Raw genomic sequence first — 19240 nt, 5'->3', positions numbered from 1 at the left:
ACATAAGCTTTGGGAAGATTAGAGTGTAACTAAAATTTACTCAACAAATTCTGTCACATAGAAATATAATTTGAGCCATATATGTAATTTAAAACGTAAAAAGAAACAAGTGAAGTTAATTTTAATACTTTTCATTTAACTCAATATATCAAAACTTTAACAATATAAATTGTATTAATGAGATATTTTATACTTTTATATTCATATCATCTTTGCAATTCAGTGTGTATTTTATACTTACAGCATATCTCAATTTAGATACTACATTTGTATCAGAAATAAATTTTTGTCTGTGCAAGTTAAGTAAATTCCCTAACTCTTGAGTCACACAGTATTAATATTGAATTCAAAACAGTATTCTATTAATGAAAAAGCAATGCTACATTTATACATATCAATGAAGTGTTCAAATTTTTCTTGTAGATTTTCACAGCAAATTTAAATAATACTGCTGATCAAAATTAAAATATTTTGAGGCTGATGTTAGAAAAGGTTTAAAAATTTTTTTTATGGAAAGTTTTGATGTCAACATAAATTCCTGAACCTAATAAGTCAAAAATAAGATATCCCTTTTAAAGGAGTTTCAAAGTTAGCTTAATTCATCTGCAATGTGATAGCAGGGCAAAGACAAATTATATCACCAATTTTGGGGCCTTTGAATATTGAATATTTGTCAAGCATCTGTTTACTTTCAGGCAAATTTTGTAAAGCTCTTTTGATAATTAATGACCATGGTAAAGAATACAAGACTATTAAATTAATCATCTTCTATTTCTTTCAATAGTTTCATAAACTAGAGATGATTCATATCATTTGTATGTGTATAATGAACAATTTAACAAGTATATTTAAGACATTTTGCATACGTTGTTTCAGAAAACTGAGAACAAATATTTTGAATATGGATCACGTTGTGAAATATAGCATTAAGGGAGACATCAGTGTTTTGTTCCAAATTGCATTAAGTAGCTGGAACATTATCTGCTGGGGTAAAACTCACTTTTTCATATGTAGCTAAAATTCTTCTTTGATAATTGTAAGAGATTAAAAATTATCAATGATGCAGGATAGTCAAGCCCCTAAATTGAGGCTTAGCCAGGGAGGGTTCTTGGCTTTGCCCAGGAAAGATTTCAAGGGCAGGCTAGTGGTGGTAAACAGCAACTTTTTTTTTTTTTTTGGTGATTCTTATTTTATATTTTTATTTTTTATTATACTTTAAGTTCTCGGGTACATGTGCACAATGTGCAGGCTTGTTACCTATGTATACATGTGCCATGTTGGTGTGCTGCACCCATTAACTCGTCATTTACATTAGGTATATCTCTTAATGCTATCCCTCCGACCTCCCCCCTCCCCTCCCCCTCCCCTCCCCCTCCCCTCCCCCTCCCCCGCCCCCTCCCCTCCCCCCCCGACCTCCCCCCTCCCCCCTCCCCCCTCCCCTCCCCCTCCTCTCCCCCCTCCCCTCCCCCTCCCCCCTCCCCTCCCCTCCCCCTCCCCCCTCCCCTCCCCCTCCCCCACCCCCTCCCCCTCCCCCCTCCCCTCCCCCTCCCCCACCCCCTCCCCCTCCCCCCTCCCCTCCCCCTCGCCCGCCCCCCCTCCTCTCCCCCCTCCCCTCCCCCCTCCCCTCCCCCTCCCCCCTCCCCTCCCCCTCCCCCTCCTCTCCCCCCTCCCCTCCCCCTCCCCCCTCCCCTCCCCTCCCCCTCCCCTCCCCCTCCCCCCTCCCCTCCCCCTCCCCCTCCTCTCCCCCCTCCCCTCCCCCTCCCCCCTCCCCTCCCCTCCCCCTCCCCTCCCCCTCCCCCCTCCCCCTCCCCTCCCCCTCCCCCCTCCCCTCCCCCTCCCCCTCCTCTCCCCCCTCCCCTCCCCCTCCCCCCTCCCCTCCCCTCCCCCTCCCCTCCCCCTCCCCCCTCCCCCTCCCCTCCCCCTCCCCCCTCCCCTCCCCCTCCCCCTCCTCTCCCCCCTCCCCTCCCCCTCCCCCCTCCCCTCCCCTCCCCCTCCCCTCCCCCTCCCCCTCCCCCTCCCCCCTCCCCTCCCCCTCGCCCGCCCCCCTCCTCTCCCCCCTCCCCTCCCCCTCCTTTCCCCCCTCCCCCTCCCCCTCCTCTCCCCCCTCCCCCTCCCCCTCCCCACTATAGGACCCGGTGTGTGATGTTCCCCTTCCTGTGTCCAAGTGATCTCATTGTTCAATTCCCACCTATGAGTGAGAACATGCGGTATTTGGTTTTCTGTTCTTGCAATAGTAAAGCAGCAGCAGAGGTGCTGCTCCTTGTGGCAGGGCTACCCATAGGAAATGTGCTCAGAGGCGCAGTTCAGAGGCAGTTCTGCATTCATAGTTACATGCACTTTTAATTATATGCAAATTAAGGGGCAGTTTATGCAGAAATTTCTATGATGAGGGTAGTAACTTTGGGTGATCCCACGGCTATAGTAAACTGACATGGCACACTGGCGAGCGTGTCTTATGGGATGCTGCTCCCCTCGCTGTGTGTTAGCTAGTCCTCAATTTGGTGTGCTGTCCAAGCCCCACCTTCGGAGCCTAATACCGCTTCCTACCTCACCTACCATCATGAGTTCAATCTTCTGGGCCACAAATGGACATTTTTCTATAAGTATGCAAGTCCAATCTGGTTAGGTCAGAGTCAAAACTTCAGAGGGCTTCCTGGACCCGGCAGCGAACAGCCCAGAAGCAGGGCCCGCCTGGTCTCGGGAGCCTTTGACCTGGGGCAGACGGTCAGCGCGGGCAGGACAGAAGGGGCCTTCTGGACCACTCTTCGAGGACCCAGGGCGCCCCTAGAGGCAGGGCCTTGCAACCTGGGTCAGAGGGAAGCAGAAGCCTTGCGAGTTGGCGGTAGCGGCGTCCGTGACCTCCGCCCCCTGAGCTGCGGGACCCGGTGACTCCCAGGAAGAGCGCAAGCGTCTGCTGGCCGCTCCAGCAGCCGCTCCCTTCCCGCCTCCTGCTCCCTGAGGGTCAAACCCAGACTCCAGCGGTTCGCCTCAGAGAATGGGACTAACCCGGAGCCCCAGCGCTGCAGGACCCGGCCCGGGCCGCCCCAGCTGCGCCTCGCTTCCCACTACAAGCTTGCTCCGTGCCCGCCAAGTTGGCGAGTCTAGAAGCTTCTCTTGGGCTCCGGGAAGAGGGTCTCTGCTTCCGCTCCGACTGTTTCCTGCACGGCCAAGTCGGGGGCGTCACCCCGTCTGTAGGTGTCGCTGAATCTTGAGCCCCATGCAACACCTGTTTCCCAGAGCGTCGGGCGGGGACTCCGCGTTAACGAAGCGGCGCGCACACGAACACACACGCCCTGACCACACACACGCACGCACACACGGGGGCCGGGAGAGAGGCGTAAGGCCCAGTTTCACAGACGTTTGGTGGAGCTGCAACGGTATGCTTTAGGTGAGTGAGGTCCTGGGGCTGGCACAGCCCAAAGGAACATTTGGCATCTACACTCGAGGGGATTGTTTATAAACAACCGGGTGGAGGATTGAGTGCGAGGCAGGGAGGTGAAGGAACTTTTGAAAAATTTTTTTCCTCTTTGACTACTTCGTCCCATTTAGTAGATCTTAGTCTTGCCTGCTGGAAATTAACCCTTAGTTTCGAGCTGAAACTTGTGGAGCGATTATGATCATTATTTTAAGGGAAAAGGCAATTACATATCATTAAAGTGAAGAGGCACAAAGATGGAAAACATTGTGGTTACTGATTGTTAATGTTCAGTGTAAACGATGATAGTTAAGATTGTTTATTCCGTAGTAAATGCCAATTTAGACACTGTGTGTGGGAATGTTTCACAGTTGAGCGTCTCCAGTATGGTAATAACTGTTTATCCACAGAGCTGTTGAAACAAATAAAGTGTAAATTTTACCCTCAGCTTTTTGGGTGAGTGAAAAGGAAGTTTAGTGTGTGATAAGGACTGTTGTATGCATACAAAGTAAACTATTAAGTTTCGGTTTAATTTTAATTTTCTCCCTAGTGCCATAGGGGGCGCGCTAAGACCGACCAATAAAAGTTTTGAGCGCATGTTATCGATCATCTACTAGTGAAATCTGTAATAATACTGTATACCATGCTGTCGGATCACTAAACATTCGTTTAGTCTAACAATACAATTTCATTTTAAATTACCTGTCAGCCATAACTTAGTAAGTTACTTCTACTAAAGAAAAGCATCTGTAAGTGCTTTGACAACCGAATATGGTTGAAAGGTTTAAAACAGAGTGCTTGTAAAGCTTGTTTTGCATGCGTTGGCCAATTATATGAGCAACCAACTCTTGAATGTAAAGTGAGCTGATCATCAATTTACCCTGAATTTTTCCAAGGAGTTAGTTTGAAGACTATGAGTGCAGGAAATCTGTCCATCTATCAAGAATTTGATAGATAAATGACACTGGTAGAAAACAGCTGAAACAATTTATCTCTAAGTGCTTAAAAACATTTTCTGGCTATGCATGGCACAAATGAATTATAACAATGTACGTTCTCTATCAAAAGTGTCCCAACTTACTTTTTCTAAGATAATGGGCAGTTGCTATTTTGTTGAAAAAGAAAAATTATTACAGGATTCTATGTAAACTATTTTATATTAAAAAACACAGTTTGCTTTTGTCTTGCAATATAGTGTGAACGTTATTATTTTTCCAAAGTAACTTCAAACTGATGTGTCTTTATGATTGCAACTTGTCATATAAAATGATAATTTATGTTGATATATGAAATGTGACCAAGTGTTTGGCGATTCAAAAAATCTAACTGCTAAATTAAATTTCTTTTTTTTTTTTTTGAAAAGAAATATATATATTTTTTATTTTACTTTAAGTCCTAGGATACATGTGCAGAATGTGCAGATTTGTTACATAGGTATACATGTGCCATGGTGGTTTGCTGCGCCTATCAACCCATCATCTAGGTTTTAAGCCCACATGCATTAGGTATTTGTCCTGATGCTCTCCCTCCCCTTGACTGCCACTCCCCGAGAGGTCCCAGTGTGTGATGTTTCCCTCTCTGTGTCCATGTGTTCTCACTGTTAAACTCCCACTTATGAGTGAGAACATGTGGTGTTTGGTTTTCTGTTCCTGTGTTAGTTTACCGAGGATGATGGCTTCCTGCTTCATCCAAGTCCCTGCAAAGGACATGAACTCATTTTATGGCGGCATAGTATTCCATGGTGTTTTTATGGCGGCATAGTATTCCATGGTGTGTATGTGCCACATTTTCTTTATCCAGTCTATCACTGAAGGGCATTTGTGTTAGTTCGAAGTCTTTGCTATTGTGAATAGTGCTGCAATAAACATGCGTGTGCATGTGTCTTTACAGTAGAATTATAATCCTTTGGATATATACTCAGTAATGGGATTGATGGGTCAAATGGTATTTCTGAGTCTAGATCGTTGAGGAATCACCACACTGTTTTCCACAATGGTTGAACTAATTTACACTCCCACCAACAGTAGAAAAGCATTCCTATTTCTCCACATCCTTGTCAGCATCTGTTGTTTTCTGACTTTTTAATGATCGCCATTCTAACTGGCATGAGATGGTATCTCATTGTGGGTTTGATTTGCCTTTCTCTAATGGCCAGTGATAATGAGCTCTTTTTCATATTTTTTTTAACCACATAAATGTCTTCTTTTGAGAAGTGTCTGTTCATACCCTTTGCCCACTTTTTGGTGGATTATTTTTCTTGTAAATTTGTTTAAGTTCCTTGTGATTCTGGGTATTAGACCTTTGTCAGATGGGTAGTTTGCAAAAATTTTCCCCCACTAACACTTTTTCTAATCTTCAGTGCCTTCATTTTTGTATTATTATTGTATTAGTCTTTATTGTATTAGTCTTTATTATTGTATTAGTCTTTATTCAACTCTAAAATTATCTGGCTACAATTTCAAGTTATGTTTATTCCCTGTTCTGAAATTTCATTTATTTCTCTGGAGGTAATATACCATTTGAATAGTACAGGAGTATGTCTTATATTCCAGGTTTACTTTCTATTTTTATTAGCACAAGTATGGTAGTATTTTTTGTTTAAAAAAACTTAGCTTATTACAATGGATAATTAATGCTGCCAATAAAGTTACCTCAAAGTTGATTGAACACATTATTTTAAATTCCAAAAGTCATCCATAAGATATGAATTTGTACAGAACAAAAGTTTAATGTACAAAAAATGGTGAATAGTCTCACAAGATACAGTAAATTAAGAAAGACTGAGGTGAGGATGGATGAAAGGAAAAATAGGGCATTCACTTTTAGATAAGATGTTTGAGTAGCCTAGTTGAAGAAATCTAAGTGTAGTTGGATATCCTGATAAATAATTTCATAAATAAAACTGGATTCAAAGCATGGATTTAAGTTTTAAATTCAGTGGAAGTAGCTGAAACCATATATGTGAATGAGATTATTCAAGAAGAGTTTGAATAGGGGAAGTTTGGTTAACTAAGTTGTTTTGCAGAAGCACGCAGACTTAACTTCTGTGTAATTGCTGATAGATTAGAAACAAATTTTCATCCCCTGTGGCAATTAGCAGACTACATTTTGGGTAATTGATGCTCAGTAAATTTTTGAAGGATTAAACTTGTACTTTTTCTATGTAGAGAAAATTTCTCCTCCTCAATCTCATGTAAAATTAAGTCTCTAATCATTTGCAGTCTTTATTTTAATCAGGTATTTATGTCCCAAGAGAAATGAACAGCTAAAGCTAAGTATAGATGATGGAGCTGGACCAGCATTTATAGCATGAAGACACACAAACAGTAATAGTTGTGTGCCTCTGGAACAACATCTCTTCACATTTTAAAATGCTACTCTTGTCTTTAAACTCACATGCGGAGCAAACTGATGAGGTTTTACCGGCCCAAACAAAGAAAATCAAAGATTTCAAGAAAAGAAATATGATGAACACAATGGCTCAGACTATGGGCTACAATGTTAGACAGTTGAATTTGAGTGTAGTTGTGCCACATGCTAGCGGTGAATCTCTACGTTACTTACCCCTCCAAAAACAAAGTTCTTCTTTTGTGAGGTGCTAATGGCAAGAGAAAATTTCACTGGAATGCTGTGAGGATTACATGAAATGCCTCTGAAAAGTGTTTAGTCTGTGCCTGCTAGGTGGTAATCATATAGAAAATATTAGTCATCATTAATCACTATCATCATCATTTCTCTTTTATATACTAATTGGTTTTAACCAGTATGAAAGAATTCTCTGTATTATTTTATTAATATTGGTCTAACACCCAGCACTGGTCTATAAAAAGAAGAAAAAAGATTTTCTTCCTTATGTATTTAGTATGTATATTGCTTATTTATATTTTTTCTAGTCTTATTGCTTTGGTAGCACTACAGTACAATGTTGAAATGTAGTGGTTACCACAGGCATCTTGATCTTTTTTACTTTAGTGGTAGAATTTCTAAAATTATACCATTACATATCTTTTAAATACTTTTGCATACTTTTTTGGTAGCCATAATACCATTTTTATACCTTATTTGGCTAAATGTAAGAGAAGTTGTGAATTGCTATAAGACATACAATTTTGAATTTAAAATTTATAAAATTTAAGTTGGAATTACAAAAATGCATCAAATTTTGAACATAAAGTATTTGTGTTACTTATGTAAATGATATTGTGCTCCTACTCCAGATTTTGAGCTAAGGGCAAGAGTTGATTTCTAATAATTTGTTCGCTGTGATTGGCATCTTCTAGATGCTCATCAAATATTAGATGAGGTCTGTATGACTACAGCTCTAAAGCCTTCAGATTGACAGTTGTTGACTCTATTTTTTAGTAAGCTCAGGCTGCCATAATATAATACCACAAACTGAATGGTTTAAACAGAAATTAATTTTCTCATGGTTCTGGAGGCTACAAAGTTCAAGATCAATTGCTAGTAAATTCATTTCTGGTGAAGGCTCTATTTCTGAGTTGCAAATGGCTGCTTTTTATCTGTGTTTTCATATGGTAGAGAAAGAGAAAGCTCTGGTGTCTCTTCATCTTATTATAAAGGCACCAGCCCTATCTGGTTAGCTGCCCACCCTTATAACCTCATTAAACCCTTGTCATCTCACAGTCCTTGTCTACAAATACACCCACAAACATTCAATCCATAACATTAGCAAATGGGTATGAAATTCTTGGTAATAAGATACAGATCAGTAGAAAATTAAAATACAGAAAACAAATCAACAAACAACTTTAAATACTTTTTGACTTAATAGTTAGCTGGTAAAATAGGTATAGATCTTATGTGTAAAATGTCTCTCATGAGAGCCTGTTGCCTCTACTTGATTTACAGCAAACTTATGCAACCCACAGCTTGCGGGCCGCATGTGGCCCAGGATGGCTTTGAATATGGCCCAACACAAATTTGTAATATTTCTTAAAACATTATGCATTTTTCTGGCAATTTTTTTTTAGCTCATTAGGTTTTGTTAGTGTTAGTATGAGTGGCCCAAGACAATTTTTTTTCCAGTGTGGTTCAGGGAAACCAAAAGTTTGGACACCCCTGATTTACAGTAAATTATGAACTAATGAAAATTTCCTAATAATTGTCACTTGCCTTACTTATCACTATACTTGTCACTTGCCTTACTTAAGTGGTTAGGTTGGCTCTATTTTCTATTAGAGAGAATTTTTGGGTCACTTTTATTTGGTTCATATTTGAACCAATTGAGTGGGCATGAGATATATGTGAGCTTGCATATTTTTCTGCCTACACTATAAAGAATGTAGTTTCTACAGTTTCACGAAGATGCTCACACATATAATGAGTTCCTAAATGTAACTTCTAGTCTCATCACATATTCTGGCAGTTCATTTCCTGGATGAGTAAAATCTGCAAGACAAATAAGGTTTTAATAGCCTGTGGTCATCATGTACACAAAACTTCAGTTCATTTTTTATATTGACTAATATGGCCTATAGATATCTGCAAACCTGAAGAAATCTTAAATAGAAAGAATGTTCACAGAATTCTCTGGTACTTTTCCTGCAAGATAAAAAAAATATCTAACAAATCAACTCCAAGTACATTGTACAGCACCATTATGCAGCAGATTGGTAATATTAGTAAAGGAATTAAGTTTACAGGCCTGTTGCCTTTGGTACCACACATGGAAGTTGTCATATAACTACTTGTGTCACAAATCCTTGAAAATGTATTGTATCTCTTAAGTTACCTGATAGCTATAACCTTGGCTTTATCCATCTACCTTCTGCCATTGTGCCCATAGAGAGTGCTTTGCTATGTGTGTGTGGAATGAATGAACTCAATTGTCCTTGCCGATGCAGCAGTATAATTTGGTCTAGGATATAGGTAAACAACTGGCTAAAGGGTTTTCTTCACGTAAAGTTCTTTTTTACCTATGTCATCCAATTCTCAAAACAACAGATATCTATTAACTAATATTAAAGTACTTATAATAGTTTTAGAATACTGTTTTTATTATTAGTTTATGCTTAAAGTTACCTTCAAATAAAAGTAAGTGTTTATATTTGCTGTCCCATAAAATCAGTACCTTTCCTTTCATGAATGCTGGTTTATGAGGATTCCCTTCCTCCAAAAATTGCTGGTTGATGGGGTACTTTGATCTAAAATGAAAGCCTAAACCAGAGCATTTTAAAATCAGTCTTCTGAATTTCAACAAAGAAAATATTGTAAATTTAAAATACCAGTTATTTTCAAAATTCCTGGGCATCATAAAAATAATGTTTGAATATTATTAAAAATTTGAATGGAAATTTGCTTTCTTCAAAATAAGTGGTAAGTTTAAAAGGGGCAAAGCCTTGAGAATTTACACATTACCTTCCAAAGTTCAAGACCATCTTCAAAATGCATGTATAACACATTTTCAGTGAAAAATAGGTTGATAAAATATCATTTTGAAGAAGATATTCTAAAGGTCATCTTGTCTGCCTTCTTATTTTGAGCTCCAAGAAGGTTGGGACCAAATCTGTTTTTTTTCCCAGATTATGTCTCCAATGCCTAGTATAACAACCTTCCACAAATATTAATACTTATTAGAGTAACTACATTTCAAGCATTGTTCTGGGTACTGAGGATAAAGTGGTTAGCCAAAAAAGACGTAGCCTCTCTTCTCCTGGAGTTTTAGGCTAGTGAGTGAGACTGACCTTAACCAAATGTTACCTGTACTGAGAATCTGTGTTTTTCCTGTCCAGCCATTATTACCCTAGGACGTCCCCCTGATTCAGTTTTGGGTATCTCCTCTGAGTCTATGGATAGGGTCTTGGCGGATCTGTCAAACAAAGTGCCTTCTCTTTCCCTTCCCTGAAAATGAGAATATGACTCAAGGTAAGCCACTCAGAACCACTCTTCCTGGAATTTTCATTTTGGAAAAACATGGTAATATTGAAGCTTTAAAATAATAGGGTATTAACATAATAATAAGGGCCAGAAGGGGCTGCTTCCCAGAAGTGGTAATAAGCTAGGGAAGCATAAGAATGAGCTGTAAGAGAGGGAAGTAGAACACTTCAGGCAGAAGCATGTACAAATGTCCTATGGCAGTAGCGAGAATAGAGATAAAAAGATCTGTAAGGTGAGCATTGTAGAAGCCTTAGGAGCTATAGGGAACCTGATGCAAAACGAGACTGAAGAGAAGGGTATGGGGCCAGGACTTTGAGGCCCTGTAGGCCACGTAAAGATGTTTGATTTTTAATCTGAAAGCAACAAGAAGACTTTGGAGTGTTTTAAGCAAAGGAGGTGAGGGGAGCAAATGTGCATATCCAAAAATGTTCTTCCAGTATATGGAGTATAAATGGTCAGAAGGCAATAATATGAACTGGAATCTAGTTTATTGAGGGTAGACTATGCTCCAGGCACTATTAAAAAAGGTTTGCAAATAATAATTCACTTATGCCTCGTAACAGTACTATGAAGTAAGTAGTATTATCATCTACATTTTTAAATTCACTTATGCCTCATAACAGCGCTATGAGATAAGTAGTATTATCATCTACATTTTACGGAGGAAGAATCTGAAGCTCAGAGGTTACTGAATTTGCCAAAATTCTCTACACCAATATGTAATAGAGCCAGCATTTGAACTCAATCTGCCTTCAGATCCTGAGTTCATAATTATAAACACTAGAAAAATATGTATAGTCTTATTTGAGGTTATTATCGCTATTATAATTGCCATTTTTATAACCCATGAAATTAAAAAAATTGTGATAAAATTTGCCTACCATAATATTTAACATTTTAACCATTTTCAAGTGTATAGATCATTGGGATAAGAACATACATATTGCTGTGCAACTATCACCATCATTCATCTCCAGAATATTTTTCTTCTTCCAAAATTGAGATTTTACGCCCATTACATAATAACTCCTCATTCTCCTCTTCCTCCAGACCCTGGAAGCCACCATTCTACTTTCTGGTTCTATGATTTTTACTATTCTAAGTACTAAGTAAGTAGAATCATACAGTATTTGTCTTTTTGTGACTAGCTTGTTTCACTTAGCATAATACCTGGAAGGTTCATTCACGTTGTAGAATATGTCAGAGTATTCTTCCTTTTTAAGGCTGGATAGTATTCCATTTCATATCCATACTATATTTTGCTTATCCTTCCATCTACCCCTGAATACTTGGGTTGTTTCCACATTTTAGTTACTGTGAGTAGTGCTAAATGTGAACATGAGTGTGCAAATGTCTCCTTGAGACCCTGCTTTCAATTCTTTTGAGTATATACCCTTAAGTGGAATTGCTAGATCAAGTGGTGGTTCTATTTATAATTTATTGAGGAACCGCCATACTGTTTTTGACAGCAGCTGCACTGTTTACATTCCCACTATGGTGCACCAGAGTTTCAAGGCCTTTACATTTTGCCAACAGTTACCTTCTGTTTTTTGATGGGCCAATGAGTGTGAGGTAGTGTTTCATTGCGGTTTTTGTTTGCATTACCATAATGATTGGTGATGTGAATCACCTTTACATGTGCTCATTGGGTACGTGTATATCTTTTGCATCAGGTGGCTTTTGTAGTCATTGAGTTTAGGAAGTTCTTTATATATATGGCTATTAATTCCTTGTCATATACATGATTTGCAAATAGTTGACCCCATTCTTTCAGTTGCCTTTTCACTCTGTTAATGATGCTCTTTGATGCATAAAAGTCTTTAATTTTCGCAAAGTCCAATTTGTCTTATTTTTTTCTTCTGTAGCCTGTGCCTTTAGTGTCATATTAAAGAAATCATTGCTGAATCCAATGTCATAAAACTTTTGCCCTATGTTTCTTTCTGAGTGTTTTGTAGTTTTCACTCTTAGATTTAAGTCTATAATTCATTTTAAGTTAAATTTTGTATATGGTGTTAGGTAAACATCCACCTTAATTTTTTTGCATGTAGATATCCAGTTTTCCCAGCACCATCAGACTGTCCTTTTCTCATTGGAAGGTCTCAACACTCTTTTTGACAATATATTCAATTCGAGGGTTTATTTCTGAGCTCATTATTATATTGCAGTGTTCTGTATATCTGTCTTTATGCCAGTACTACATTGTTTTGATTACTGGAGCTTTGTAGTAAGTTTTGAAATCAGGAAATGTGGGTTTTCCAAATTTGTTCTTTTTTCTCATAGTTGTTTTGGCTGTTCATAGATCTTTCAGATTACATATCAATTTAAGGATGGATTTTTTATTTCTGTGAAAAACATCATTGGGATTTTCATAGGAATTGCATTGAATTTGTAGGTTTTGGGGGGGCTAGTATTGACATTCTAACAATATTAACTCCTCCATCCCATGAACATGAGGTGTCCTTTTATTTATGTCTTCTTCAACTTTTTTCAGCAATGTTTTTTGGTTTTTATTGTCCACGTCTTTACTTCTTTGGTTAATTCCTGACATTTTATTCCTTTTGATGCTATTATAAATGGAATTGTTTTAACAATTTCCTTTTTAGATTGCTCATTGTTAGTAAACAGAAATGAAACTAATTCTTGTGTTCACTTCGTATCCTGCTACTTTGCTAAATTTGCTTAGTAGTTCTAATAGTTTTTTGTAGAGTCTTTAGGGTTTTCTATGTATAAGATTATATAATTTGTGAACAAACATAATTTTAATTATTCCATTCTAATTTAGATGTGTTTTATTTCCTTTTGTTGCCTAATTGTTTTGGCTAGGACTTCTAGTACTATTTTAAATAGAAGTGGTGTAAACAGGCATCCTTGCCTTCTTGATCTTACCGGAAAAGCTTTCATTCTTTCACTATTGAGTATGATGTTCTCTGTGAGTTTTTTGTATATGGTTTTTATTATGTTGATGTAGTTTGTTGTGTGTCTTTATCATGACAAGGTGTGGGATTTTATCAAATGTTGTTTCTGCAGTAGTTGAGATGATGACATGTTTTCTTCCTCCATTCTCTTACTGTGGTGTATTATACTGATGGATTTTTGTATGGTAAATCATCCTTGCATATCAGGAATAGACTCTGTTTGGTCATGATGTATAATTTTTTAAATTACTGATGGATTCAGATTGCTAATATTTTGTTGAGGATTTTTGCATCAATATTCACAATGCATATTTGTCTGCAGTTTTATTTTCTTGTAGTGTTTTTGTCTGGCTTTGGTGTCAGGGCAAGGATAGACTCATAGAATGACTTAGGAAGTGTTCTCTTCAATGTTTTGGAAAAGTTTGAAAAGGATGGTGTTTGTACCTCTTTATATGTTTGATTGAATTTGCTAGTGAAGCCATCAGGTTCAGGAATTTTCTTTTTTGGGATATTTTGATAACCAATATAACAGGTATTCTGTTTTCTTATTTCATCATGATTTAGCCTTTGTAGGTTTTTTTATTTCTAGGAATTTGTCCATTTTATTTAGGCTATCTACTTTGTTGGTATATGGTTGTTCATGGTACTTTTATAGTCTCTCTCTTTCTTTAGAATCAGAAGTAACATCTCCACTTTTATTTCTGATTTTTGTAATTTGAGTCTTTGTTTTATTAGTCAGTCTAGCTAAACATTTGTCAGTTTTGTTGATTTTCAAAGATCCAACTTTTATTTTTCTTTATGTTCTCTATTGTTTTTATTTCTCTATTTTGTTTGTCTCTGCTTTAATCTTGATTATTTCTTTTCTTCTGCTAGCTTTGAGTTTAGTTTGTTCTTTTTTCCCCTAGATCCTTAATTTGTAAAATTAGGTTGCTGATTTGAGATATTTCTGTTTTTAAAATGTAAGCGGTTTTAGCTATAAATTTTCCTTGTAGCACTGCTTTCACTGTATCTCATAGGTTTTGGTACGTTGTGTTTTCTTTTTCATTCACCTTGGAGTATTTTATAATATACTGTCTTAGTTTGTTTTGCGTTGCTGTAACAGAAAGCCACAGACGAGTAATTTATAATGAACAAAAATTTATTGGCTTAAAATTCTGGGGACTGGGAATTCCAAGATTGAGGAGCTGACATCTGGTAAGGTTTTTGTTGTGTCATAACATGGTTGAAGGCATCACATGGGCAAGACAGAGAGAAAGGTGGGCCAGATCCATTCTTTTTAAAATAACCCACTCTCACAATAAAGAAACCACTCCTGTAATAATACCAATAACCACTTCTTAGAAGTCCCACCTCTCAACACTGTTGCATTGGATTACGTTTTCAACATATCAACTTGGGGGGATACATTCAAACCACAGAATTTATGTTATGTTTTGTTTGCTAATTTATTGGTGATTGATAGGGTGTTCTTTAGTTTAAAAAATGAGAATGTTCTATTTTTCCTTCTGTTAGCAATATCCAACCTCGTCTCCTTGTGGTCAGAGAAGATTCTTTGTATGACATTTATTTTCAAAAATATGTAAAGACAACTTATGGCCTAACATATGGCCTATCCTGGAAAATGTCCCATATGCATTTGAGGAGAATGTTATACTGTTTTTTTGGGGGTAGAGTGTACTGTATATATCTGTACAGTCTGCCCAATAGTTGGTCTATTGTGTTGTTCAAGCCTTCTATTTCCTTATCTTCTGTGTGGTTATTTTATCCTTTATTGAGAATGAGGTATTAAAGCTTCTGTTATTGTAGACCTTTCTACTTCTTCTCTCAATTTTGTCCATTTTTACTTCATATATTTTGATGGTCTGTTATTAGGAGCATAGATATTTCTAATCTATATATCTTTGTTGTATTTAACTTTTTATTAATATGTCTTGTGGGTTTGTTACATAGGTAAATGTGTGCCATAATGGTTTGCTGCACCTATCAACCCATCACCTAGGTATTAAGCCCCGCATGCATTACCTCTTTATACTGATGCTCTCCTTTCCCTCCTGCCCGCCTCCACAGACCCCAGTGTGTGTTGTTCCCCTCCCTGTATCCATGTGTTCTCATTGTTCAGCTCCCACTTATAAGTGAGAACATGCCATGTGGTGTTTGGTTTTCTGTTCCCGTGTTAGTCTGCTGAGGATAATAGCTTCCAGCTCCACCCATGTCCCTGCAAAGGACATGATCTTGTTCCTTTTTATGGTTGCATAGTATTCCATGGTGTATATGTACCACATTTTCTTTTTTTTTTTTTTTTGAAATTTATTTATTTATTTATTTATTTATTTATTTTTTTTTTTTAATTTATTTATTATTATTATACTTTAAGTTGTAGGGTACATGTGCATAACGTGCAGGTTTGTTACATATGTATACTTGTGCCATGTTGCTGTGCTGCCCCCATCAACTCGTCATTTACATCAGGTATAACTCCCAATGCAATCCCTCCCCCCTCCCCCCTCCCCATGATAGGCCCCGGTGTGTGATGTTCCCCTTCCTGAGTCCGAGTGATCTCATTGTTCAGTTCCCACCTATGAGTGAGAACATGCGGTGTTTGGTTTTCTGTTCTTGTGATAGTTTGCTAAGAATGATGGATTCCAGCTGCATCCAAGTCCCTACAAAGGACTCAAACTCATCCTTTTTTATGGCTGCATAGTATTCCATGGTGTATATGTGCCACATTTTCTTAATCCAATCTGTCACTGATGGACATTTGGGTTGATTCCAAGTCTTTGCTATTGTGAATAGTGCTGCAATAAACATACGTGTGCATGTGTCTTTATAGCAGCATAATTTATAATCCTTTGGGTATATACCCAGTAATGGGATGGCTGGGTCATATGGTACATCTAGTTCTAGATCCTTGAGGAATCGCCATACTGTTTTCCATAATGGTTGAACTAGTTTACAATCCCACCAACAGTGTAAAAGTGTTCCTATTTCTCCACATCCTCTCCAGCACCTGTTGTTTCCTGACTTTTTAATGATTGCCATTCTAACTGGTGTGAGATGGTATCTCATGGTGGTTTTGATTTGCATTTCTCTGATGGCCAGTGATGATGAGCATTTTTTCATGTGTCTGTTGGCTGTATGAATGTCTTCTTTTGAGAAATGTCTGTTCATGTCCTTTGCCCACTTTTTGATGGGGTTGTTTGTTTTTTTCTTGTAAATTTGTTTGAGTTCTTTGTAGGTTCTGGATATTAGCCCTTTGTCAGATGAGTAGATTGCAAAAATTTTCTCCCATTCTGTAGGTTGCCTGTTCACTCTGTTGGTAGTGTCTTTTGCTGTGCAGAAGCTCTTTAGTTTAATGAGATCCCATTTGTCAATTTTGGCTTTTGCTGCCGTTGCTTTTGGTGTTTTAGACATGAAATCTTTGCCCATGCCTATGTCCTGAATGGTACTACCTAGGTTTTCCTCTAGGATTTTTATGGTATTAGGTCTAACATTTAAGTCTCTAATCCATCTTGAATTAATTTTCGTATAAGGAGTAAGGAAAGGATCCAGTTTCAGCTTTCTACTTATGGCTAGCCAATTTTCCCAGCACCATTTATTAAATAGGGAATCCTTTCCCCATTTCTTGTTTCTCTCAGGTTTGTCAAAGATCAAATGGCTGTAGATGTGTGGTATTATTTCTGAGGACTCTGTTCTGTTCCATTGGTCTATATCTCTGTTTTGGTACCAGTACCATGCTGTTTTGGTTACTGTAGCCTTGTAGTATAGTTTGAAGTCAGGTAGCGTGATGCCTCCAGCTTTGTTCTTTTGACTTAGGATTGTCTTGGAGATGCGGGCTCTTTTGTGGTTCCATATGAACTTTAAAGCAGTTTTTTCCAATTCTGTGAAGAAACTCATTGGTAGCTTGATGGGGATGGCATTGAATCTATAAATTACCTTGGGCAGTATGGCCATTTTCACAATATTGATTCTTCCTATCCATGAGCATGGTATGTTCTTCCATTTGTTTGTGTCCTCTTTGATTTCACTGAGCAGTGGTTTGTAGTTCTCCTTGAAGAGGTCCTTTACATCCCTTGTAAGTTGGATTCCTAGGTATTTGATTCTCTTTGAAGCAATTGTGAATGGAAGTTCATTCCTGATTTGGCTCTCTGTTTGTCTGTTACTGGTGTATAAGAATGCTTGTGATTTTTGCACATTAATTTTGTATCCTGAGACTTTGCTGAAGTTGCTTATCAGCTTAAGGAGATTTTGGGCTGAGACAATGGGGTTTTCTAAATATACAATCATGTCATCTGCAAACAGGGACAATTTGACTTCTTCTTTTCCTAACTGAATACCCTTGATTTCTTTCTCTTGCCTGATTGCCCTAGCCAGAACTTCCAACACTATGTTGAATAGGAGTGGTGAGAGAGGGCATCCCTGTCTTGTGCCAGTTTTCAAAGGGAATTTTTCCAGTTTTTGCCCATTCAGTATGATATTGGCTGTGGGTTTGTCATAAATAGCTCTTATTATTTTGAGGTACGTTCCATCAATACCGAATTTATTGAGCGTTTTTAGCATGAAGGGCTGTTGAATTTTGTCAAAAGCCTTTTCTGCATCAATTGAGATAATCATGTGGTTCTTGTCTTTGGTTCTGTTTATATGCTGGATTATGTTTATTGATTTGCGAATGTTGAACCAGCCTTGCATCCCAGGGATGAAGCCCACTTGATCATGGTGGATAAGCTTTTTGATGTGTTGCTGAATCCGGTTTGCCAGTATTTTATTGAGGATTTTTGCATCGATGTTCATCAGGGATATTGGTCTAAAATTCTCTTTTTTTGTTGTGTCTCTGCCAGGCTTTGGTATCAGGATGATGTTGGCCTCATAAAATGAGTTAGGGAGGATTCCCTCTTTTTCTATTGATTGGAATAGTTTCAGAAGGAATGGTACCAACTCCTCTTTGTACCTCTGGTAGAATTCAGCTGTGAATCCATCTGGTCCTGGACTTTTTTTGGTTGGTAGGCTATTAATTGTTGCCTCAATTTCAGAGCCTGCTATTGGTCTATTCAGGGATTCAACTTCTTCCTGGTTTAGTCTTGGAAGAGTGTAAGTGTCCAGGAAATTATCCATTTCTTCTAGATTTTCCAGTTTATTTGCATAGAGGTGTTTATAGTATTCTCTGATGGTAGTTTGTATTTCTGTGGGGTCGGTGGTGATATCCCCTTGATCATTTTTAATTGCGTCGATTTGATTCTTCTCTCTTTTCTTCTTTATTAGTCTGGCTAGGGGTCTGTCAATTTTGTTGATCTTTTCAAAAAACCAACTCCTTGATTCATTGATTTTTTGGAGGGTTTTTTGTGTTTCTATCTCCTTCAGTTCTGCTCTGATCTTAGTTATTTCTTGCCTTCTGCTAGCTTTCGAATGTGTTTGCTCTTGCTTCTCTAGTTCTTTTAATTGCGATGTTAGAGTGTCAATTTTACATCTTTCCTGCTTTCTCTTGTGGGCATTTAGTGCTATAAATTTCCCTCTACACACTGCTTTAAATGTGTCCCAGAGATTCTGGTATGTTGTATCTTTGTTCTCATTGGTTTCAAAGAACATCTTTATTTCTGCCTTCATTTCGTTATGTACCCAGTAGTCATTCAGGAGCAGGTTGTTCAGTTTCCATGTAGTTGAGCGGTTTTGATTGAGTTTCTTAGTCCTGAGTTCTAGTTTGATTGCACTGTGGTCTGAGAGACAGTTTGTTATAATTTCTGTTCTTGTACATTTGCTGAGGAGTGCTTTACTTCCAATTACGTGGTCAATTTTGGAGTAAGTATGATGTGGTGCTGAGAAGAATGTATATTCTGTTGATTTGGGGTGGAGAGTTCTATAGATGTCTATTAGGTCTGCTTGCTGCAGAGATGAGTTCAATTCCTGGATATCCTTGTTAACTTTCTGTCTCGTTGATCTGTCTAATGTTGACAGTGGAGTGTTGAAGTCTCCCATTATTATTGTATGGGAGTCTAAGTCTCTTTGTAAGTCTCTAAGGACT

The 19240-nt window shown here is 38.3% G+C and overlaps 1 long non-coding RNA gene across 1 annotated transcript in view; it reads left to right on the top strand.

Moving 5' to 3' along the window:
- Positions 1 to 2887: 2887 nt before the first annotated feature.
- The window catches only part of LOC135966611 (uncharacterized), a 228408-nt gene continuing 212055 nt past the window's right edge, over positions 2888 to 19240 (top strand). Inside the window, exon 1 of the long non-coding RNA XR_010580067.1 lies at positions 2888 to 3388. This is a non-coding gene — a long non-coding RNA (uncharacterized lncRNA). The remainder of the gene's footprint in view (positions 3389 to 19240) is intronic.

This window comes from Macaca fascicularis, chromosome 12 (genome assembly GCF_037993035.2).
Source record: "Macaca fascicularis isolate 582-1 chromosome 12, T2T-MFA8v1.1".
In the NCBI taxonomy this organism is placed as follows: domain Eukaryota; kingdom Metazoa; phylum Chordata; class Mammalia; order Primates; family Cercopithecidae; genus Macaca; species Macaca fascicularis.
Note: the sequence above shows the minus strand (reverse complement) of the source record. Positions and strands in the feature narration are given on the sequence as shown.